The 26,610-nt window shown below is 36.3% G+C and overlaps 1 long non-coding RNA gene across 1 annotated transcript; it reads right to left on the bottom strand.

The window, feature by feature from the left end:
- Positions 1-19,360: 19,360 nt before the first annotated feature.
- On the bottom strand, positions 19,361-23,327 carry LOC130960842 (uncharacterized). Its single transcript, XR_009079272.1, has 4 exons — positions 23,115-23,327; positions 22,289-22,455; positions 21,902-22,062; positions 19,361-20,055 (listed from the first exon to the last, which is right to left on the bottom strand). It is a non-coding gene; the product is annotated as an uncharacterized LOC130960842 (long non-coding RNA).
- Between the last annotated feature and the right edge of the window lie 3,283 nt (positions 23,328-26,610).

Below are 26,610 nucleotides of genomic sequence, written 5' to 3'. Positions count from 1 at the left end.
GTCGTTTGCGGAATGCTAGTCAGAAATTTGGTTCGGAGTAAATTTTACTGTGGTAAAAAAATCAATGGCTAAGATTTATTCTTAAAGAAATAAATCATGAATATATGGCTAATATTAATCTTGGGACACAATTACCAATGTATAAATTATTTTTACCACTGGTTTCGAAGTTTTCGATTACAAGAGTTTTTCTCGGCGCACGCAAAACCGTCACTAAAAGTGAATTTCTGGCTCAAAAAGACTCTATTGAGAAAATAAACCAATGGTAATCTATTATCTATTATTCACTAGTCAAACTTGACTTAGGCGGAATTAATTACCCTCATAAACTCAATTTTCATCGTATTAATGGCCTTTTTTCTTTTTAATATTTCATTTTTTTCTCTTTTCTTTCTTTTTTTTAATTTTTGTTTTTTTACCATTGAGTCAGCCTCACTATTTTTTATTGGGCCGTGAGTCAAGATTTTGTGAAATAAATTTTAAAATAGCCAGAAAATTGTGTTTACCAAAAACCGGGTACTTACAACCTCTAGGAGGGACAAAAACATAAAATATACAAAGTGGAGATATAATAGTATCTATATGTACAACATTACCAAAAATAAACCCAAAGGATTAGGATCCATTGCTGACAGAAGCTCCTAGAATGCTTCAACAATGTGCGTCTCAACCTGCATCTGAAAACTACAACATATGTATGGGGTGAGAACCAGAGGTTCTCAGCATGGTAACGGTGCCCACATAACTAACATATAAGGTCTCGGGAAAGCTAAAGGCGATCCTAGAACTTTCAACAACAGATTATAAAACTTAAAGATTTAAAACGGAAACTATAAACAGGGTGGTTCTATAAGGTTCTTCAATTTAACTAAGACTCTTGACTATTCCCCCTTCCCCTATAATCCTCCCAAACACCAGTAAAACTACACAGACAAAGTAAAGACAAGTAGAATACAGATACGGCAGGTAGCAATTATAGCAGGTAAGCATAGATTATCAATTAGGCAATCCTAAGAAATGCAAACTCAAACAAAACATACAAATGCATATGATGAATGTCTACCCTATGGCTGATGATATCATCTGTCTGTTACATAGCCAACCCGACATATTCTGGTAGCTAACCATGGACTGAAACACCCTTTGCGGAGTAAGTGAATTTGAGATACAACCCCCTTGCTACTACCCGCTTAACCCAGAGCCAGTGGAATAACCACTACTGTGGCTACTACCTAAGCGGGTGTTTAAAAGCTCAACCTGGAGTAAGCAAGATGAACCACAATCCTTGTTACTGCCCAAGCGTCATAAACATTGGCTTGGAGCAAGCGGGACAAACCACAATCCTTGCTACCACACAGGTATCTCATTCAAGAATTCATTCAATCTCAAGTCAAACGTTAAGTACAATTCATAATCATTCCATCATTAATCATTCAAATTTATCATGTTCATTCAAAATTCTATAATTAACTCAGTAGTTTTTCATAATTTTCCTTTCTCATCTCATACCAGGAGCAAGTGGACAATGCTACTGCCTACTACTGGGTCACATATATCTCTTTAAATTACAAATCCTCATGACTCTCATCTTTCTCGTTAAATCAGGTATCCCCTTCCTCAACTTCTTCGACACCAATTCTATCTTCTCCCACTAAAAAATCCTTACTCCATAACCTAAAACCTAACTAATAGACCTTAAACAGAGTTTCTAATTTTTCCTACAACTTCGAAAATTCAGTTTTTACACATAACTTCGGATGTCCATAACTTCCTCTACGAAATTCTTTTTTTCACAAAGTTCATACCATCTTAAAGCTTTTAAAACTATCTTTAATTTGAATAAAAATTTTCTCAAATTCAATATCCAAGGCACGGGTTATGGACCGCCGAAGTTCATTAAAAATCTGCTTTTACCAAAAGAGTTCAAAACCTTTATTTTTCAAATTTCCATTTTCAAACCAAGTTTCACAACCCAAAACAACATTAAATACACTCAAAACAATTCCATAACCATTTCCTTCATTCCACAATACTTCAACACTTAATTTCACCAACTCTAACCCACACAATTATAACAAAATCAACAATACTCATAAATCATCAATAAAACATCATCATCATTTACAATCAAACTCAAACCTTATCAAAACATTCAACTCCACTATTTTACTAGTTCACTAAAGTTTAACAAGTCATCCTGGTTCAACCTAACCTACGGTCAACTAGCCTAAGTCTTCACAAGACATTATATTTTAGTTACGAGAAACCGAAACCATACCTTGGCCGATTCCTCCTAAATGCTCGAAACATTGTTTCTCAAGCTGCAAAGCTCCAACTTCTCCCTAATTGAATTTTTGGCTCCCAGGATTCAATTTCAGGCTTCCAATATCTACCAATTTAACTCCAATTTATCAAGATACACGATCTAATTCATATAATATCACAATAATTAACACTGAGCTCACTAAATCACCTATTCACAAGGGTTAGGATTTTTTTATCGTTACTCATGAGTCAAATGGACAAAATCCGGTGATTGTCCACCGCTAGAGTATCCATAAATTATCAAAATCACAAAATTTCTCAATTACCAAAATAAAAAACGAACTTAAAAGGGAAGAATTGGGTCAGAAAATGTGATTCAATTACCAAATGGATATGTAGGTTTTGTAGAGAATTTTGAGACGAACGCGTGGCTGCTGACGGCTCGTCAATCGAAGCTCCAGATCAAAAGTTATGGCGAAATGAAATTTGAGTGAGGGTTTGTGTTTCTTGGAAGTGTTCTTCCCCCATGCATGAGTGTTTCAGTGTGTTTGTTGAAGAGAGGAGAGAGAATGAGCTAAAGCTCATATAAGTATGTGAGTTATGTTGGGCCTTTGGCCTAACGCGGGCCCGATTCATTTGGTTTGGTCCGTTCGACTCAATTTTGGACCAAAATCTTTAAAATTAGTGTGAAAATTATCATTTTAATTAGTTATGCATCATTAAACTATAAAATTAAACTTTCTAATTTCTTAAATTAATAATTAATTTATTGGCTAATTATTTACTAATTTTATGGGTTTTACATCCTACCCCCTTAACAGAAATTTTCGTCCTCGAAAATTCGCTTTCAAATCTTCATATACGCTCCTCATATTCAATTAACCTCTTACCATTCTTTTTACCATTCTCCGACATCAATGTAATACCCGATTCCCAATTCAAGGCTAAGCTAAACCTGTCCATTTCATTCTTAGCTTTGTCTACCTCTTTCTCAATGACGACAAACTCTTTTACCCTCCAAGGGTTCCATCTAAATCAAATCAATCTCTAATCCTTCTCAACTATCTCAAATACTAATCAATTTCCCAATCTCTTAGTCTAATTTAGTCTGTTATAACCTAAATCACACACTCACACTTTTCATTCCTTGTTCCTACGTCAATCCTCAAATCATTCTCATATCCCAAGGCTTATTCCTCACGTCCCTACAATTCTAGAGTCACCAAAATCACGATGCTTTCGCAGTGTCACTCTGATTATAAACCACTAAGAACTTAATCATTCACTCGCTTTCACCAAACATCTTCTTGTATCCTTTTACCTTTCAAACTAAACGCCATTGTCCTTTACTCTAGCTGCACGAGTCCTAATCCCTTGGTCTTCTTCACCACCAAGTCCATTACCGCCCCTATCATCGTTTCTAGCTTGTTGTTTTAACTCGTCAGCAATAGCCTACACTACAGTAGCCCTATCGTCAATCGTATCACCTCACTCGCATCCACGAGACACCCTCTGGGTCCTGTCCACACCGAACAATTGATATTAAGGTGATCGGTCTTAATATCTCAAATCTAGTACTTTGAATCTCCAAAAGGTAATGCTCATGAACATTTATGCTATATATATCAAGCAGACATCCTAAATAGCATATGCACACAGCCAAAGTATGCTCAGAAGCATAGTCAGTTGATAAACCCATATTTTATGGTTTATCTTGTGCTCAATTGAATGGTTTTTATCAACTCTTTACCCACTTATTCATACTATTTGCATGGTTTTACATTTGCCTTCCTAATTATGTGCTTTGATTGAAAACATGTTTCTTTGGACTTATATTTGCTTATTATTAATCCTCTCTTATTACCATTAAATGCCTTGATGTGTGTGTTAAGTATTTTCAGAGATTACAAGGCAGGAATGACTCAGAGGATGGAAAGGAAGCATGCAAAAGTGGAAGGAATGCAAGAAGTTGGAGAAACTGCTAAGTTGTCCAGCCTGACCTCTTCGAACTCAAATGGCTATAACTTTAGCTACAGAGGTCCAAACGATGCGGTTCTAGTTGAGTTGGAAAGCTAACGTCTGGGGCTTCGATTTGATATATAATATGCCATAGTGGCCCTGACGCTAGGCGACGCGACCGCGTGCTCCATGCGGCCGCGTCGCAGTGACGGAAATCCAGCGTGGTTGAATTCGAGACCAGCGAATTCTGGGCTGTTTCTGACCCAGTTCTCGGCCCAGAAAACACAGATTAGAGGCTATAAAGTGGAGGAATGCATCCATTCATAATCATGCCATTCATAATTCTCTTTCTATTATTTTAGATGTAGTTTTCAGAGAGAGAGAGGTTCTCTCCTCTCTCTCTTAAGATTTAGGATTTCTCTTAGTTTTAGGAGTGACTCTCAATCCCACGTTTTTTATTTTTATCCCAATTTAATTTATGAACTCTTCCATGTTACAGATTACTCTTTTAAATTAATGTTATTTGAGATATTTCAGATTGATGATTGCTGTCTTTTATTTATATAAATAATTTGGATTTTCCTGTTGTCCAATTGGCTTATGAATATTGTTAGTTTTAGATTTTACTACTTTGAATGAATTGAAGGTATTCCAGATATTTATGATTTTAATTTAGCTTTTTACATTCTTGGCTTTGGTTAAATAATTGGTGACTCTAGAGTTATCAAACTCATTGTTAATTGAAAATTGGAATTCATCCACTTAACTTACCTTCATAGTTAGAGATTAACAAAGTGGAAGAAAAATCCAATTCTCATTAAAATTGATAAGGATAACCAGGATAGGACCTCCAGTTCCCATATCTTGCCAAGAGTTTATTTTACAGTTATTTATTTATTTTTATTGCTTTGAAAATATACCTGTGCCCACTGCCCAACTAACCTTTTACCTTGATCCAAAACCCCAAACACACTTTTTCATAACCAATAATAAGAACATACCTCCCTGCAATTCCTTGAGAAGACGACTCGAGGTTCAATACTCGGTTATCAATTTTAAAAAGGGGTTTGTTACTTGTGACAACCAAAACGTTTGTACGAAGGGATTTCTGTCGGTTTAGAGACTATATCTACAACGTGACTGTTTTTATGACATTCTTTACTAGCAAAAATCCTAACGTCAAAATGGCGCCGTTGCCGGGGAATTGCAAACGTGTGCCTTATTATTGGTTATCGTAAATATTTTAAAAAAATTTATTTCTTTTGCTTGTTTATTTATTTGTGTTTTTTTTTATTAATTACTATGAATTCTCACCCGTCTCGCTTTGAGTTTGGTTCTAACTTTGTTGAAGGAAATAGAAACCACAGCAGGAATATGCATCAAGGTCAAACCAATCAAGGATGGATAGAGCCAAGAGGATCTAATCAACCCTTCAGGCAACAACACCATCCTAGATACCATGGACAAAGACCAGGCTACAATGCATCCCAAGCTGATAGATATGGTGGACCACCTTGTAGCTACCAACAAGCCCCACCCTATGCTCAGAGATCATCCTTTCAACACAACCTCAACCCACCACACTCACAAGCCCCTTTCCACCATTCACCTCCATATGACCCTAACCCACATCCACCATACCAACCACCTTATGAACCAAATGAACCATACATAGATCCACCCCAAACCTCCATGGAGAAAGCACTTGCCAATCTAAACTCTACTATACAAGCTCTCTTCACCCAAATCAGACCACCAAACACCTTCAACAATCAACCCTCAAGCTCTAGTGCACTTCCTTGTCAACTACAGAATAATCTCTCCATTTTATCACCACCATCCATGGAAGAGCACCCACATCCATCAATCCAAGAGCAAGATGATCCCAATTACGCTATTGATATGGAACAGGAAAGAAGGAATCATCTTCGTGAATCTATATTTCATAAAGAACTAGAGGAGGCCCTACGGGTAAGGGTAGGAGAGACCCTTGAAGATGAAAGAATAGTTGAAAGAAGTTGTCATAGAAAGAAAAACATCGAGGATGAGTACGATTTTATACTTAAATACCTGGACAAAGCAGCAATTATTAAAAAGGAAGAAGTGGTTGCAGACTTAAGAGATGCTGTACCTCCATTGGAAAGTCCAGTCACAGAGCCTCCTTCCACGGTGTTTGATATTGATGTTGAGAAGAGCGTACAACCTCCAAGGCAGATCATGGTTGAAGATTTTGTAGAGGTTGATCAAGAGGTAGAAGATGTCAAAGAAGAGCACAAGGGAGTGGAGCTTGAAATTACCTTGCCAAAGTTGTTGGAAACACCTCCCCCTAAGTTGCCATCATCCTTCACAACATTCAAGTGGGTAAAATTCATATCCCATAGCTTTCTAATCCCACTTGAATATGGGCTACTGGAGACGGATGGTCAACTTAGTGCTCTTTGTGGCATTAAGAGTAAGAGGAAAATGGTCAGTGGTAAGAATTGTCCTGCAAGGTTCATCATGGTTGGAAGCTTTAAGCTTAAACGTAAAGGTTGGTATAGAGCTCAACTGAATGGGTCTAGGAAGTTGTTTGGCCGCTTTAGTGAGAATTCAGATTGCTTGCTACCCGGATGGAATCATGATAATCAACAAGAAGACGGGTGCAAAGGCAAGGTCTAGGACTCCGGAATTCAATCTAGAAATCAGCACTCTTGGGGCCTTGTCACATGCTTTAACTTACTTGAAGGCTTTCTGCGCCTAGTTTAGGATCCCGGAGGTTACTGGAAATACAAACATTGGTGGGGATTCCTGGATCAGTACAAGCACAAGCCACCATAGCAGGAATATCATCAAATGTCCAACTTAAGGACTATAACTAAAAGTGCTAGGTGGGAGACAACCCACCATGGTATAATCATTTCTTTCTCAATTTTAATTTTATTTAGTTTTGTTTGTTTTTGAATTTTATTTTGTTATATTGAACCTGGGGTTTTGCATCACATTCATATTAACATTGCATTCTGCATGTTTCAGATTATAAAAAAAAAAAATTCGCTACGTGATGCGATCGCATCAGCGACGCGTCCGCGTCGCAAGGAGATGAGAGAATAATAAATTGAACAGAAAGTTACGTAGGAGCAGCGCTGGAGGCGTGCCAGTGGCACAATTCGTCCCACGCGACCGCGTCGCTGACGCGTCCGCGTCGCAGGGGAAGACTGGCCTCCCACGCGAACGCGTCACCCACGCGGCCGCGTGACCTGAAAATCGACGTCAAAAGGGAGCATGGCCGAAAGTTGTGCTGGAGTTGGGCTGGACTCGTGCTGGAAGCCCAAGCCCTCCCACGCGTCCGCGTCATTTTTAAAAGATGGCCACTCACGCGATCGCGTCAACCACGCGATCGCGTCACCCAGAATTTTGGCAAAAAGAGTTTCAAACAGAGAGTTGCGCGACCGCGAGGCTACACTCGCGCTAATCGCACAAAACAGGCCATGCGATCGCGTGACCCATGCGTCCGCGTCACCTGACCTTCTTGCGCACCACGCGACCGCGTCACTCATGCGACCGCGTCACAAGCGGCGCACAGAATATCCAGATTAGCCAATTTTCTTATTCTTTCTTCTCTATTCCTTATTTTTCTTCTCTTTTCTTATTTCTTCCTTCTTCCTTCCTTATTTTCCTTCACCTCTATTCTATTTGCATATTTCATTCATTGCATCTTAATTTTGTGCATATTTTTATTTTATTTTCTAAAATTAATTATTTTTCTCTTGGTGTTAAAATTTTCTTATTTCACTATTGCAATTTTCTCTTGAATTAATTTGGGTGCTTCATAACTTGTTTTATTCTGATTGGGTAATATTATTTAAATCAGTGCTAATTTTTATATTACTGCTATTCCTTTTGCATTGACATGAACTTACATTGTCTTTCATTACCCACTCTCTTCCCTATGTTGCAAATTTTTTTATCTGCCATGTACTTCTATTATTTTCTCACTTGCATGTTGTAGCTACCATGTAATTGAGACCCTTATTATCTGGCATTAACACCCATATTTTATTTATTTTCTATCTTTATTTTTGGGTTACTTTTTCTTTTCCCTCTTCTTTCAGGATGGCCACCACAAAGGGAGAGGAAAATCTTCTTAATGGGAGAGACAAACAAGCCCATCTGTACAATCCTTAGAGAAAAGCAACAGTTGAAACAACCCATCCACCTGCAAATCTCAGCATGCACCGAGGACGGTGCAACCTTTAAGTGTGGGGAGGTCGATACCGATCTCCGTGGGTTAGTACTTTCTTTTCAACACCAATAATCTTATTTTCTTTATTTGTTCATTGTTGCATCTGCATATTTGATTGCATATTTATTTGATTTTGTGCATTTAGTTACTACTTGGTTAAAATAATAAATCTCTTTTTAAAGATCCTATTTTTGAAAAAAAAAATTTCACTAATTTAAATAAAAAAATTTTTTAAAAATTTTTTTTTATGTTAAACTTGTTTGGAAGTTGTATTTGGAACATGGTTTTTGAGCTAAAGAACACACAACCTGTGAGATTTTGAGCTTATTTACATGGTTACATTATTTAACCATAAATTTTTATTCCTGTGTGTTTTCTTCTCTATGATTGTAATCTATATTTTGTTCCAACCTATATGTCCATTATTTAATGTATTTACATGTTTGCATATGATTGAGGCCATTACTTGTTTTAAGCTCACTTATCCCAAATAAGCCTACCCTTTAAATCACCCTTGTCAGCCACTTTGAGCCTTTTAATCCCCTCTTGTTCTGTATTTTACCACATCACTAGCCTTAAAGCAGAAAAACAATTAAATATCCCAATTGAATCTTTGGTTAGCTTAAGATAGGGATTGTGCATCAACTAAGTGTGGGAAAATTGTGGGAACTTGGGTTAATAAGGGAATGTGTCATGTTTATAACTTATTTGAATATTGGAAATTTGGGAACCTACTCATGAAAAACCAAAATAGAAAAATAATAAAAAATCCATGTGCATTGATAAGTTATGTTTATTTCTCCAAAAAAAAATTATATATATATATATATAAAATAAATAAGGGGACAAAATTACCCCAATGTTAAGTTAATGAAAAAAGAAATCAATGCACATGTAATAAATTAAAAAGAAAAGTTTGGTACATGAGTATAGGAATCATACAAAAGTGGGAATTATAGGTAGCTAGGTATGATTTTAAAGTTATATAGAATGTATGTATGTTAGGTGAGAGCTTGGCTAGTCAAAGATTCAATTTATAGCTCACTTAGCCATATATATACCTTTACCTTTACCTTAGCCCCATTACAACCTTGAAAAAGACCTCATAATGTTTGCATTGGTACACTAAATTTTTGTTGATTGGTTAGATGAAGAACAAGGTTTAGAAAGCATGACTAGGGAAGAGTATAGTGATTTACCCTATACACTTGAGAGACTAGAGTGATATACACTACCAGTGAGGGTTCAGTGCTTAATTCTATGTTCCTTGCTTTCATGAGCTGTCTTCTTACAAGTTTACCTAATTTTTATGATTTGAATTAGTGAAATCTGATTTATGTCTGTCTTGGAGAACTTATTTATTTTTAACCAAGTAGGTAGAAACATTTTGCATGTAGTTGCATTCATATAGATAGGATTGTATTTGATACATCCTACCATTCCTCTTCATCTTTATAGCTTCTCTTGAGCTTAGCATGAGGACATGCTAGTGTTTAAGTGTGGGGAGGTTGATAAACCCATATTTCATGGTTTATCTTGTGCTCAATCGAGTGGTTTTTATCAACTCTTTACCCACTTATTCATACTATTTGCATGGTTTTACATTTGCCTTCCTAATTATGTGCTTTGATTGAAAATATGTTTCTTTGGACTTATATTTGCTTATTATTAATCTTCTCTTATTACCATTAAATGCCTTGATGTGTGTGTTAAGTATTTTCAGAGATTACAAGGCAGGAATGACTCAGAGAATGGAAAGGAAGCATGCAAAAGTGGAAGGAATGCAAGAAGTTGGAGAAACTGCTAAGCTGTCCAGCCTAACCTCTTCGCACTCAAACGGGTATAACTTTAGCTACAGAGATCCAAACGACGCGGTTCCAGTTGCGTTGTAAAGCTAACGTCCGGGGCTTCGATTTGATAGATAATATTCCATAGTGGCCCTGACGCTAGGTGACGCGACCGCGTGCTCCATGCGGCCACGTCGCAGTGACGGAAATCCAGCGTGGTTGAACTCGAGACCAGCGAATTCTGGGCTGTTTCTGACCCAGTTCTCGACCCAGAAAACACAGATTAGAGGCTATAAAGTGGAGGAATGCATCCATTCATAATCATACCATTCATAATTCTCTTTCTATTATTTTAGATGTAGTTTTCAGAGAGAGAGAGGTTCTCTCCTCTCTCTCTTAGGATTTAGGATTTTTCTTAGTTTTAGGAGTGACTCTCAATCCCAGGTTCTTTATTTTTATCCCAATTGAATTTATGAGCTCTTCCATGTTACAGATTACTCTTTTAAATTAATGTTATTTGAGATATTTCAGATTGATGATTGCTGTCTTTTATTTATATAAATAATTTGGATTTTCCTGTTGCCCAATTGGCTTATGAATATTGTTAGTTTTAGATTTTACTGCTTTGAATGAATTGAAGGTATTCCAGATATTTATGATTTTAATTTAGTTTTTTACATTCTTGGCTTTGGTTAAATAATTGGTGACTCTAGAGTTATCAAACTCATTGTTAATTGAAAATTGGAATTCATCCACTTAACTTACCTTCATAGTTAGAGGTTAACAAAGTGGAAGAAAAATCCAATTCTCATTACAATTGATAAGGATAACCAGGATAGGACCTCCAGTTCCCATATCTTGCCAAGAGTTTATTTTACAGTTATTTATTTATTTTTATTGCTTTGAAAATATACATGTGCCCACTGCCCAACTAACCTTTTACCTTGATCCAAAATCCCAAACACACTTTTTCATAACCAATAATAAGAACATACCTCCCTGCAATTCCTTGAGAAGACGACCCGAGGTTCAATACTCGGTTATCAATTTTAAAAAGGGGTTTGTTACTTGTGACAACCAAAACATTTGTACGAAGGGATTTCTGTCGGTTTAGAGACTATATCTACAACGCGACTGTTTTTATGACATTCTTTACTAGCAAAAATCCTAATGTCATAAGTCCATTCCCCAAGCTCTACGGGAACCAACTACTCTGATACCATATTGTAACACCCTACCATACAGTGTCTTATGATTAAGTCATAAAACTGAGGGAAAAAGATATTACGACCTATAAAAATAATATATATATATATATATATATATATATATATAGTAATAGTTGAAAGGAATTTATACTGAGGAGCGTTTGAAGGAAAGATTAAACAAAAGCATTAAATAGAAAAGCGCATCACTCGCGTAAGTGATAAATAAGGTAAGAGTTAAGCGACATATAGACATAAATATAAGAGAAGAATTCCAAGGATACATATAACAAGGCTTCCGACTTGGCTCGCGAAGCTAGAACTGGCCAAAGCAAATATACACATATAACTATAACTATATATATATATATAAGATTCCCAAAAGACCCAAAGCACAATTTCCAGAACCTATTTCTCTAAGTCGACCACTAGGAGGGACAAAAACATAAAATATACATAGTAGAGATATAATAGTATCTATATGTACAACTTAACCAAAACATAAACCCAAAGTACTAGGATCCTTCACTGACAGAAGCTCCTAAAATGCTTCAACGAGATGCGTCTCGACCGGCATTTGAAAATCATAACATATGTATGGGGTGAGAACCAGAGGTTCTGACGATCAGATTTTTGCTAGTAAAGAATTTTATAAAAATAGTCGCGTTGTAAGTATAGCTTCTAAACCAACAGAAAATCCTTTCGTACAAAAGTTTGTTTGTTTCAAGTAACAAACCCAATAAAATTTATAAACCGAAGTATTCAAACCTCGGGTCGTCTTCTCAAGGAATTGCAGGGAGGTGTGTTTTATTATTGGTTATGGAAAACAATGTTTTGGGTTTTGAAAAGGGTTTTGAGCAAGAGAAATGAGTTGCAGAAATTAATAAATTAATAACGAAGAAATCTCTTGGCAAGGTATGAAAACTGGAAGTCCTATCCTAGTTATCCTTATCAATGGTAATGAGAATTATACTTTTGCTCCCACTAAGTCAACCTCTAACTATGATGGTCAGTTAAGTGGACAAATTAATTTAACACCTAAAGTCCTAGTCAACTCCTTAAGGAAAGACTAGAGTTATAGGAATCTAAATTAATCAGCAAGAATAATAATTATCAATCACGATGAGTTTGACAACTCAAGAGTCACCAATTAATCAACCAAAGCCAATAGTAAAAATCTAAATTATTTATATAAAGAAAGGAAAGCAATCATAAGTCTGAAATACCTCAATGTGTATTAATTAAGAAAATCATAACATGAATGGTCCATAAGCCAATTTGGCAACATATAAAATTAACAAATAAGAGAAGTCAAAATAAAGGAATATTGAACCTGATATGAAGATGAGATAATCCTAAGGTTAAAAGAAATTCTAAGTCCTAAATCCTAAATCCTAATCCTAAGAGAGAGGAGAGAACCTCTCTCTCTAAAAACTACATCTAAATTATGAAAAGTGTATTATGATCCAATCTGAAGTATCCATGATGAATGAATGGATTCCCCCACTTTATAGCCTCTAATCTGTGCTTTTTGGGGGAAAACCTGGGTCAGAAATAGCCCAGAAATCACTCTGGTACATACAGGTCACGGGAAAGTGACGCGGAGGTGTTGTCCACGCGTTTGCGTGGATTGAAGTTCGCAGATGTGATGCGGGTGCGTCATCCACGCACTCGCGTCACCTAAATTCAATACAGCTATGACAAATTATATATCGTTGTAAAGCCCCGAATGTTAGCTTTCCAACGCAACTGAAACTGCGTCATTTGGACTTCTGTAGCTCAAGTTATGACCGTTTGAGTGCGAAGAGGTCAGGCTGACAGCTTTGGTAATTCCTTCAGTTTCTTGTATTCCTTCCACTTTTGCATGCTTCCTTTCCATCCTCTAAGCCATTCCTGCGTTATAATCTCTGAAATCACTTAACATACATATCAAGGCATCGAATGGTTATAAGTGAGGATTAAACATAGCAAAATTAGGACCAAAGAAGCATGTTTTCAATCATAGCACAGAATTAGGAAGGAAAATGTAAAACATGCAAATCATATGAATAAGTGGGTAAAGAGTTGATAAAAACCACTCAATTGAGCACAAGATAAACCATGAAATAGAGGTTTATCAGGTTCTCAGCATGGTAACAGTGCCCACATAACTAACATATAAGGTCACGGGAAAGCCAAAGGCGATCCTAGAACTTCCAACAACAGATTATAAAACTTAAAGATTTAAAACGGAAACCATAAACAGGGTGGTTTTCTAAGGTTCTTCAATTTAACTGAACTCTAACTAAAACTCTCGACTATTCCCCCTTCCTCCATAATCCTCCCAAACACCTGTAGAACTACACAAAAAACAAAACAGTCAAAGTAAACACAAGTAGAATACAGATATGGCAGGTAGCAATTATAGCAGGTAAGCATAGATTATCAATTAGGCAATCCCAAGAAATGAAAACTCTAACGAAATAGACAAATGCATATGATGAATGCCTGCCCTATGGCTGATGATATCATCTGTCGGTTATATAGCCAACCCGACATGTCCTGGTAGCTAACCATGGACTAAAACACCCATTGTGGAACAAGTGAATTTGAGCTACAACCCCCTTGCTACTACCCGCTTAATCCAAAGCCAGTGGAATAAGTAAACTTGTAAGAAGATAGCTTATGAAAGCAGGGAACATAAAATCAAGCATTGAACCCTCACTGGTAGTGTATATCACTCTAGTCTCTCTAGTGTATAGGGTAATCACTCTATTCTTCTCTAATCATGCTTTCTAAACTTTGTTCTTCATCTAACCAATCAACAAATATTTAATGTATACATACAAACATCATGAGATCTTTTTCCTAGATTGTAATGGGGCTAAGGTAAGAGGAAGGGTATATATAAGGCTAAGTGAGCTAATAATTGAACCCTTGATTAGTCTAAGATGTCACCTAACATATACATACTCTATATAATCTAGAAATCTTGCCTAGCTGCCCAATTTTCCTACTTGTGTGTTACATACTCATGCACCAATTTTATTTTTGATTTTATCCCATGTGCATTGATTCTTTAATTTTTGCATTGGGGTAATTTTTGTCCCCTTATTTAACTACTTAATAATTTTTTTTTCTTTTTTTAGTCTGAAATATAAGAATAATATATCAATGCATATGGTATTTTAATTATTTTGATTTCACAGGAGCATGCTCCTAAATTTCAAATAATTTATTCACTTTAATACCTTTTTCCTATCATCCCATGTTTCCATAAATTTTTCCACACTTAGTTGATACACAATTTCTATCTTAAGCTAACCAAGGATTCAACTTGAGATTTTTAATTTATTTTTCTGCTTAAGGCTAGTAATGTGGTTATAGAACAGAAGGGGATTAAAAGGCTCAAGGGGGCTAACAAGGGTGATGTAAAAGGTAGGCTTATTTGGGATAAGTGAGCAAAAATTCAAATAATGGCCTCAATCATATGCAAGCATGTAAATATACTAAACAATGGACATATAGACTGGAACAAAGCAAAGATTGCAATCATAGAGAAGAAAACACACAAGAATAAAATATTATGGTTAAATAATGTAACCATATAAATAAGCTCAAATCTCACAGGTTGTGTGTTCTTTGGCTCAAAAACCATGTTCCAATTACAACTTCAAACAAATTTAACATACAAATATTTGATTTAAATTAGTAAAATTTTCAAAAATAGGGTCTTAAAAGAAACTTTATTATTTTTCAACCAAGTAGTATTTAAATGCAAATAATCAACTACACATGCAATCTATTATGCAATGCAACAATGAACTAATAAAGAAAATAAGAATATTGATGTTGAAAAGAAGGTAACTAACCCCTAGAAGTCGATATCGACCTCCCCACACTTAAAGATTGCACTGTCCTTGGTGCATGCTAAGATGTGTAGGTGGATGGGGGTTGTGGTTCCTCAACTAGTGCTCTTTTAATTCCTTTCCTTGCTGATGGTTTGGAAGTAGCTTTCTCTTTTCCTTTCTTGGTGGCCATCCTAAAAAGGAAAAAAGAAAGTAACAAGTAAAGCTAGGGGTTTCAGCAAGGAAGAGAACGGGAAAGGTGGTAATCAATGCACAACAAAGAAGAATGACGTTAACACATGGTCATGACTACATGTGAAAAGTCATCAATGGAAACATAGCAAGTGCATGTGATGACAATTAAATGCAAGATGTTTATTGTCATGCTGGCAAAGGCATGAGTAGCATATATCAAGCATTCAATGTCCAAGTTAGAATACCAAGTTTTCCAAACTAACAATATGCTTGTAATAACAATTATATAAAAATTAATAAAATAGAAAAAAGAGTTTTGTGAAAAACAGGCATTAAAGTAGTAGGATAACATAAAAGTAGTGCATGATGCCATACGGACTTTTTCACAAACACATAGCATGCATGGTAAATAAGTTATTGAAAGTATTAAATTGAACATGCAAGCAACCCTTTAAAAAGTAATATATAATTGTCAAACAATTCCTTTAATCCACAAGCAAAATATAGAAAATAATGACCCAAATAAATTTCTAACACCAATGAAAATAATGCAATGAATGAAAGTATGCAAATAAATTAAATGGAAGTGAAGAGGGATGAGAAGAAGAAAGTAAGAAAAGGAAGAAGAAAGAAGAAAAGATAGAAGAAATTAGGATTAGAAAAGAAAAGATAAGATAATTGGCGCTGCTATGGATAAGCTGTACGTCGCATGTGACCCGAACGCGTGGGTCACGCGATCGCGTGGCCTGATTTGTGTGATTGGCGCGAGTGTAGCCGTGCGTTCGCGCAACTATCTGTTTTAAACTCTTATTGCCAAATTTTTTGGGTGACGCGGTCGCGTGGGGGGCGTGATCGCGTGAATGGCCATATTTTGAAAACGACGCGGACACGTGGGGAACGTGTTCGTATGGTAGGGCTTGTGCTTCTAGCATGAGTCCAGCCCCACTCCATCATAACTTTCTGCCATACACCTTATTACGTCGATTTTACAGGGCCACGCGTTCGCGTGGGTGACGCGGACGCGTGGGGAGGCTATTTTGCACATGACGCGAACGCGTCAGCGATGCGGTCACGTGGATCAATTTGTGCCAAAGGCACGCCTCTATCCACGCTCTCGCGTGACTCTCTGTAAAATCTATTTTCTTCCTTGAGTCACATATGACGCGGACGCGTCGGCAACACTGTCGCGTCGCGTGCCTTCTCCTTCTTTTTTTTAATAATGCAGTATGCAGAATGCAATGCTAATATGAATGTTATGCATTATTCCAGGTCCAATCAAAACTCAAGAACAGAAAAAGTAGACCAGAATTAAAATTGAAAAAGGGACGATCATACCATGGTGGGTTGTCTCCCACCTAGCACTTTTAGTTAAAGTCCTTAAGTTAGACATTTGGTGAGTCCTTTGTTTTGGTGGCTTGTGCTTGAACTCATCTAGGAATCTCCACCAATGTTTGTACTTCAAATAGCCTCCGGGATCCCAAACTAGGCGCAGAAAGCCTTTACGCAAGTTAAAGCAAGTGACAAGGCCCCACGAGTGTTGATTGTTGGAATGAATTCCGGGATCCCAAACCTTGCTTTTGCACCCGTCTTTGTATAGATCATCATGATTCCATCCGGGTGGCACGCGATTGAAATTCTCACTATAGCTTCCAAACAACTTCCAAAACCCATTTAATTGAGCTCTACACCAACCTTTGCGTTTAAACTTAAAGCTTCCAACCATAATGAACCTTGTAGGACAATTCTTACTACTGACCATCTTCTTCTTACTCTTAATGCCACAAAGAGCTCTAAGTTGACCATCCGTCTCCGGTAGCCCATATTCAAGTGGAATTAGAAAGCTAAGGGATATGAATTTTACCCACTTGAATGTTGTGAAGGATGATGGAAACTTAGGGGAAGGGGTTTCTAATGAACTTGCCAGCTCCACTCCTTTGTGTTCTTCTTTAACAACTACTACCTCTTTGCAAGCTTCTTCAATATCAACCTCTTCCTCTTGGTAGCTTTCTTCCAATTCAATTTCTTCTTCATTGTTCACCAAGGGCATGGGAGGTTATGCTTCTTCTTCTTTAATCTCCATGTCAAGTCCAATGGGAGAGGATTCAAATGTAGATAAGAATTCATTAATGATTGAATCCATCTCTTGATCATCCCCTTCAAAGTCTTCATCCATGATATGCTTTGGAGGTTGTACACCACCTCAACAACATTTTCAAACATCTTTGAAGGAGGCTCTATGACTTGAGTTTCCCATGGAGGTTCTGCATCTCCTAAGTCTTCAACCACTTCTTCCTTTTCAATGGCAGGCGTAGCTTCTTCCAATTGTTCTAATACAAAATCGTGTTGCTCACTGTCCACCAGAGTTTCTAACTTCTCCATCATACCACGTTCTTCAGTAGATTCTCCACATGAATCCATGGGGGTTCCATAAATGTCCGAACGTCGGGAAGGTAATTGGTTTATCGCTTGATCCAATTGGCGAAGGATTGCATGAAATTTTCCACTGTTTCCTTGAGACGATCCCTTGATTCTTGTTGCGCTCGACTATCATAAGTAGGATCATAGTGCTCTTGGATTGATGGGTATGGAGATGGTGTATATTGAGGTGGTGGTTCTTGGGAGTAATTGGGGTGAAATTGGGGTGGTTCTATATATGGTTCATACAGTTCATAGGGTGGTTGGTATGGTGGATATGGGTTAGGGTCATATGGAGGTGAATGGCGGAAAGGGGCTTGTGAGTATGGTGGTCTAAAATCATGTTGAGGAGGGGGTTCATAGGCATATGGTGGTGGTTGTTGATAATCAAAAGAGTGCTCACCATAGCCATTGTCTTGATATGCATCACAGAATGGTTGTTGGTAGTCCATTGGAGGTGATTGTTGCCATGAGGGTTGATCAAATCCTTATGGCTCCTCCCATCTTTGATTGTTCCATCCTTGGTGTATGTTGTCATTATAATTTCCTTTTCCTGCAATATAATTGTAACCAGACTCATAGCCAAAGGGGTGAGAGTTCATAGTAGTAGGAGAAAATAGAAACAAAAACTAAGAAAATATTTTGAAAAAGATATGATTTTTGAAAAAAAAGATAAGATAAGATTTTGAAAAAAGATAAGATAAGATTTTGAAAAAGATATGATTTTTTTTGAAAAAGATTTGAAATTTGAAATTTGATTTTGAAATAAGATAAGATAAGATAAAAAATTTAAAATAAAAATCTGAAATTTTTTTTTGAAAAATATTTACAATAACCAATAATAAGGCACACGTTTGCAATGCTCCGGCAACAGCGCCATTTTGACGATCGGATTTTTGCTAGTAAAGAATTTTATAAAAATAGTTGTGTTGTAAGTATAACTTCTAAACAAATAGAAAATCCTTTCGTACAAACGTTTGGGTTGTTACAAGTAACAAACCCAATAAAATTTATAAACCGAAATATTCGAACCTCGGGTCGTCTTCTCAAGGAATTGCAGGGAGGTATGTTTTATTATTGGTTATGGAAAACAGTGTTTTGGGTTTTGAAAAGGGTTTTGAGCAAGAGAAATGAGTTGCAGAAATTAATAAATTAATAACGAAGAAATCTCTTGGCAAGGTATGAAAATTGGAAGTCCTATCCTAGTTATCCTTATCAATGGTGATGAGAATTATACTTTTGCTCCCACTAAGTCAACCTCTAACTATGATGGTCAGTTAAGTGGAGAAATTAATTTAACACCTAAAGTCCTAGTCAACTCCTTAAGGAAAGACTAGAGTTATAGGAATCTAAATTAATTAGCAAGAATAATAATTATCAATCACGATGAGTTTGACAACTCAAGAGTCACCAATTAATCAACCAAAGGCAATAGTAAAAATCTAAATTATTTATATAAAGAAAGGAAAGCAATCATAAGTCTGAAATACCTCAATGTGTATTAATTAAGAAAATCATAACATGAATGGTCTATAAGCCAATTTGGCAACATATAAAATTAACAAATAAGAGAAGTCAAAATAAAGGAATATTGAACCTGATATGAAGATGAGATAATCCTAAGGTTAAAAGAAATTCTAAGTCCTAAATTCTAAATCCTAATCCTAAGAGAGAGGAGAGAACCTCTCTCTCTAAAAACTACATCTAAATTATGAAAAGTGTATTATGATCTAATCTGAAGTATCCATGATAAATGAATGGATTCTCCCACTTTATAGCCTCTAATCTGTGTTTTCTGGGCCAAAAACTGGGTCAGAAACATCCCAAAAATCACTATGGTACGTACAGGTCGTGGGAAAGTGATACGGAGGCATCGTCCACGCGTTTGCGTGGATTAAAGTTCGCAGATGCGACACGGGCGCGTCATCCACGTGTTTGCGTCACCTAACTTCGATGCAGCTATGGCAAATTATATATCGTTGTGAAGCCCCGGATGTTAGCTTTCCAATGCAACTGAAACCACATCATTTGGACCTCTTTAGCTCAAGTTATGATTGTTTGAGTGCGAAGAGGTCAGGTTGACAGCTTTGGCAATTCCTTCAGTTTCTTGTATTCCTTCCACTTTTGCATGCTTCCTTTCCATCCTCTAAACCATTCCTGCCATGTAATCTCTGAAATCCCTTAACACACATATCAAGGCATCGAATGGTAATAAGTGAGGATTAAACATAGAAAAATTAAGACCAAAGAAGCATGTTTTCAATTATAGCATAGAATCAGGAAGAAAAATGTAAAACATGCAAATCATATGAATAAGTAGGTAAAGAGTTGATAAAAACTACTCAATTGAGCAGAAGATAAACCATGAAATAGAGGTTTATCAAGTTCTCAGCACGGTAACAGTACCCATATAACTAACATATAAGGTCAGAGGAAAGCCTAAGGCGATCCTAGAACTTCCAACAACAGATTATAAAACTTAAAGATTTAAAACGGAAACCATAAACAGGGTGGTTTTCTAAGGTTCTTCAATTTAACTAAACTTTAACTAAAACTCTCGACTATTCCCCCTTCCTCCATAATCCTCCCAAACACCAGTAGAACTACACAAAAAAACAAAATAGTCAAAGTAAACACAAGTAGAATACAGATATGGCAGGTAGCAATTATAGCAGGTATGCATAGATCATCAATTAGGCAATCCCAAGAAATGAAAACTCTAACAAAACAGACAAATGCATATGATGAATGCCTGCCCTATGGCTGATGATATCATCTGTCGGTTATATCGCCAACTCGACATGTCCTGGTAGCTAACCATTGACTAAAACACCCATTGTGGAACAAGTGAATTTGAGCTACAACCCCCTTGCTACTACCCGCTTAACCCAGAGCCAGTAGAATAACCACTACTACGGCTACTACCCAGGCAGGTGTTTAAAAGCTCAACCTGGAGCAACGAGACGAACCACAATCCTTGCTACTGCCCAGGTGTCACAAACATTGACCTGGAGCAAGCGGGATAAACCACAATCCTTGCTACTGCCAAGGTATCTCAATCACTGACCTGGAGCAAGCGGGAGGAACCACAATCCTTGCTACCACCCAAGTATCTCATTCAAGAATTCATTCAATCTCAAGTCAAACATTAAGTATAATTCATAATCATTCCATCAATAATCATTCTCATTTATCATGTTCATTTAAAATTCTATAATTAACTCAGTAGTTTTTCATAATTTTCCCTTCTCCTCTCATACTGGGAGCAAGTGGACAATGCCACTGCCTTCTACCCGGTCACATATATCTCTTTAAGTTACAAATTCTTATTACTCTCATCTTCCTCATCAAATCAAGCATCCCCTTCCTCAACTTCTTCGACACTTACTCCGTAACTCAAAACCTAACTAATAGACCTTAAATAGAGTTTCTAGTTTTTCCTATAATTTCGAAAATTCAGTTTTTACACATAACTTCTGACGTCCATAACTTCCTCTACGAAATTCCATTTTTCACAAAGTTTATACCATCTTAAAGCTTTTAAAACTATCTTTAATTTGAATTAAAATTCACTCAAATTCAATATTCAAGGCTCAGGTTATAGACCGCCGAAGTTCATTAAAAATCTGCTTTTACCAAAAGACTTCAAAACCTTAATTTTTCAAATTCTTATTTTTAAACCAAGTTTCACAATTCAAAACAACAATAAATACACTCAAAACAATTCCATAACCAATTTCTTCATTCCACAACACTTCAACACTCAATTTCATCAACTCTAACCCACACAATCATAACCAAAGCAACAATACTCATAAATCATCAATAAAACATCATCATTATTTACAATCAAACTCAAACCTTATCATTACTCAATAATTCAGCAATACATTCACATATTCAACTCCACTATTTTACTAGTTCACTAAACTTTAACAAGTCATCCTAGTTCAACCTAACCTACAGTCAACTAGCCTAAGTTTTCACAAGACATTATATTTTAGTTACGAGAAATTAAAACCATACCTTGGATGATTCCTCCCTAAAGCTCGAAACACTACAATTATCCACCGTTCCTCAAGCTTCAAAGCTCCAAATCCTCCCCCAATTGAATTTTCAGCTCTCAGGATTCAATTCTAAGCTTCCAATATCCACCAATTTAACTCCAATTCAACAAGATACACAATCTAATTCATACAATATCACAATAATCAACACTAAGCTCACTAAATCACCTATTCACAAGAGTTAGGGTTTTTTAATGTTTCTCATGAGTCAAATGGACAAAATTCAGTGATTATCCACCGATAGAGCACCCCTAAACTATCAAAATCACAAAATCTCTCAATAACCAAGACCAAAAATCACAAACTGAAAAGAGAAAAATTTGATGAGAAAACGTGATTTACTTACCAAATTGATATGTGAGTTTTGTAGAGAATTCGAAGTTAAACCCGTGGCCGCTGACGGCTCGTCAATCGGAGCTCCAGATCAAAAGTTATGGAGAAATGAAATTTGAGTGAGGGTTTGTGTTTCTTGGAAGTGTTCTTCCCCCATGCATGAGTGTTTCAGCGTGTTTGCTGAAGAGAAGAGAGAGAATGAGCTAAAGCTCATATAAGCAAAGTAGTAAACTCGTAGTTTTTATCTCGACTCGAAAGATTAGTGTAGAATTGTAATTTGTAAAATCGTAAGACGAAACGTAAATATAACTCGTAAATTTAAAATATTTATAAAAAATTTAACAATTATATATATATATATATATATATATATATATATATATATATATATATATATATATATATATGAGCAATTCAATTTATCGCAAAGCATTAAAAGTAGAAAGATTAGAGTAGAACAATGAAAACTGTTTCAGCATATATAAATTATGCACATAAACTTAACATTATATGCTTTATTAAATCGTACCTGAAAATAAATATAAATATATTAACAAAATAAAAGTTCACTATAATAGATTTTTATAACATAGGAACAGTAACACAAGAAAAATCCAAAGACACGCGTAGTTGAGAAAAGTGAAAATAGAAATAGAGCAACTAGATGGCAGGAACCAGTAAGAGTTAGCGGAACCGGAGAAAAAGAGGCGTTTATTGGAATAGCATTAATGACGATGAGCGACAAGCTTCGCTGAGAGAGAGGCGAGATTAAGAGAAAATCCAAGAAATCCACAACTCAGATTTAGAGAGCCAAAAAAGGAGTAAAAACGGTGCAATACCTAGAATTTCATTCCTCTTTACCACTGATTGGCTAAGAAACCATATTCCTCTTTCAGATTGCTTCGCTAGATGCTACACGATGGTAGAGCCGCGATTCTAGCGAATCTGCGTCTTTACTCGGCGATATTACACAAATGGCTGTCTTTAAGACGAAGACTAGAATCGTGACGGGATGAAGGGTCAAAGTCGCAGAATCATCTGATTTAGCGAGTTAGTTCGCGATTCTGTCTAACTTGCATATAAGTATGTGAGTTACGTTGGACCTTGGGCCTAATGCGGGCCAGATTCGTCCGGTTTGGCCCGTTTGGCTCAATTTTAGACTAAAATCTTTAAAATTAGTGTTAAAATTCTTATTTTAATTAGCTCTACCTCATTAAACTATAAAATTAAATTTTCTAATTTTTTAAATTAATAATTAATTTATTAGCTAATTATTTACTAATTTTACAGATTTTACACTAAGGCCATAAAGTCTAAAATGAAAAGGTGAGAAAGTACTACAACAAAATAATCAAAATTCCAAAAAAGAGCATAAGATCCTCATCTCCGTCACCATCTTGCAACTCACTGAGGTGGGTTACGACCTGCATCTGAAAAACAACAACAACGTATGGTTTGATAACCTGAGGTTCTCAGTATGGTAACAATGCCCAATATATGAGATGTAGGGTTCCCAAATGCCAAAGACATTCCCAAAATTTTACATCGATACAGATATTCAAGCTTAAAATAAATAAAATAATTTAAATCATTAACCATAAACTAGGGTTATCTAAACTTAGAGGATTCTGACTAATTCCAATTGATCCGCTGTATCCCACATCCTTCACCAACCTACCATCCGCACGATCCCATCGCCGTCGCCTACATGACCTCCTCAGCACTAGACAATCACAAGTATACTCAAACAAGTAATACACAGATAATATTCATATATAACAAGTAATTCATGAATAGGAAGCAAGTAGGCATATTATACATTTAGGCAAACTGCAATTAATCAAAGCAAACAAACACATAAGAGATGCATATGATGAATGCCTGTCCTATTGGCTGTGATATCACATGTTGGTTATAGTGCCAAACCCGACACAAAATCCGGTCGGTAAGTCCCGAATTAGTCTCTCTGTTGTACATACTCAGGAGGAATTATTCTGAGGAATGAGTGCCCTGCCACCTTCTCCATTCAGAGGAAAACGTTCCGAGGGAGAGTGCCCTACCACCTTCTTCTGGATGCCGCATGATTTTGTGGGATAGTGCCCTACCACCTTACAACCAGAGAGAAAATGCATACTCATTCCATTAACCATAATCATTCATTTTCAAGTTCCAACCTCATCATCCGTCATCAATATCTCAAATTCATCATCAACCCGGCTTCCCATTAGTTCACAAGACAAATCCACCCAACTCACATACCAAGCCTAAGTCACCGTCTTCTAAAACCCGTATATAAATCCATAATCTCAAATATAAACTCATCTATACCAGTCTTAGAGCCTATTTACTAGCCAGAAGTCTTAAGGAGAAGAAAAAGAAGATTGGAAAGCTCCAGAGCCATTAAAAGTGAAGAAAAATATATTTTCAGCAAAACAGGGGTTGTGCGTACGCACGCCCCTGTGTGCGTACGCACACTCTAAATTTGGACCATTACGCATACGCATCCATGGGCCGCATATGCGGGAGTACTAGACAAAGGCCATCACCCGTGTTAGAGCATGGGGCCGCATACGCATGCACCTCAATTTCAGAAAAATGTTAAGTTGCAGAAATTTTAGTTTTAAACATCGAACTTTATGCGTTCATAACTTCCTCTACAAAACTCCATTTTCATCAAACTTTATATCATTTTAAAGCTCTTGAAATCATCTTTAATATAAAATAAAAACCAATAATTTTTTAAAACTAATGCTCAAGTTATGATCCGCCGAAGTTCAACAAAAATAGGTTTCTTACCAAAGGTGACAATTCTCTAGTTTTTCCAAAATTTCTAAAACCAAACCAAACCCGCACACACACAAAACAACCCAAGCATCACACCAAGCATTTCTCAACCCTTCCTTATTCATCCACTATCAAACTACTTAATTTCACCATTTTCCTTAGATTTCCTAGCAACAATCATCAAATCTCAATTCAATCATTAATCAACACTCATAATCATTATTCACAATTCGCACCAATCCATTTCTAACATCACAAGCACTATCTTCACAACATTACATCATTATACTCATAAATATACATCATCACACATAATAATCATCAACACTCATCATCATCATAATCATATATTGCATATTCCAATATTCCATATACTCCTCTTCATCAAACAACATAAATTCACACATAATTAAGCATACACCAACATCATTCAATCCTATATTATGGTCCACTAGCCTAAGTTTCATAAAACATTACATATTAAATAAAAGAAACTAAAACCATACCTTGGTCGATTCCCATGCAACTCCAACCACCAAGCTCAAACTCAAAGCTCCAAAACCATCAAGCTCGCTCCAACAAAAACTAAACATCAATCTAACATCATATAACATACAAAAACAACACAAGGGGTAACCCAAAATTTCAAGCTACAAGAGATTGAAGAGACTTACCCTTATCCAACGAGATTAGGAGTAACATCCAACAACATTCCAAAGCTAGATTACTCCTAAACAAACAAAACCACAAAATCTACTCAAGAGCTAGAACCAAAAATGCGAAACTGTTAGGATAGGAAAATGGAGCATGAGTTTTGATTTCATACCTACAAATCTTTACCTAAAAATGACGGATTCGGCGAGAGCTTCTCGTGACCATAAACGGCTCGTCAATCGGAGCTCCGGATCAAAAGTTATGAGTGAAACAAAATGAATGTGGATAGTGTTCTTCCCTCTTCTCCTCTCCTCTCATATCAGCGCCTCCCCTCTCTCAATTTAGGGTAAAATGAGCTGAAAGCTCATTAAAAGATGTATATATATGTTGGGCTTGGGCTCAACTTAGGCCCAGTCTAACCCGTTAGCATTTTGCCGTTTGGCCTAATTTTGGGCCAAAACCTTTAAGATTAGTGTCCGATTTTCAAATCTAAATTATTTTTTCCCTTTCAAAATAATAAATTCAATTTTTAAAATCTTATTTTTCTCAATACGCAGTACCGGCCAGACTAGAGCCGGTATTGCCGGCTTAAGTGCCGGTACGCATTTTTACAAATATATTCCGCAAAAGATATATTTTCCCTCTCAGAAAAATTTATTGAATTCAAATTTCACCTTTTTATTTTCAAAATATCATTTCTATATTTTTGAACCTATTCCAAGAATTTAGAATTATTATTTTATTAAAGCGGTTATTTCGGTTCTTACATTATTTTTCCTTGTCCTTAAAGTTTTAAAGTGCTATACTTTTACAGAGGGGTAGGTTTGTATCTGAGTTTATTATGAATAATTTTTATATATAAATAGTAATTATGTGAGTATATGTTTATTTGATATA

Source organism: Arachis stenosperma, chromosome 2 (genome assembly GCF_014773155.1).
Source record: "Arachis stenosperma cultivar V10309 chromosome 2, arast.V10309.gnm1.PFL2, whole genome shotgun sequence".
Taxonomy (NCBI): Eukaryota; Viridiplantae; Streptophyta; class Magnoliopsida; order Fabales; family Fabaceae; genus Arachis; species Arachis stenosperma.
The sequence above is the reverse complement of the archived record's forward strand: the minus strand, read 5'-3'. Positions and strand labels throughout refer to the sequence as shown.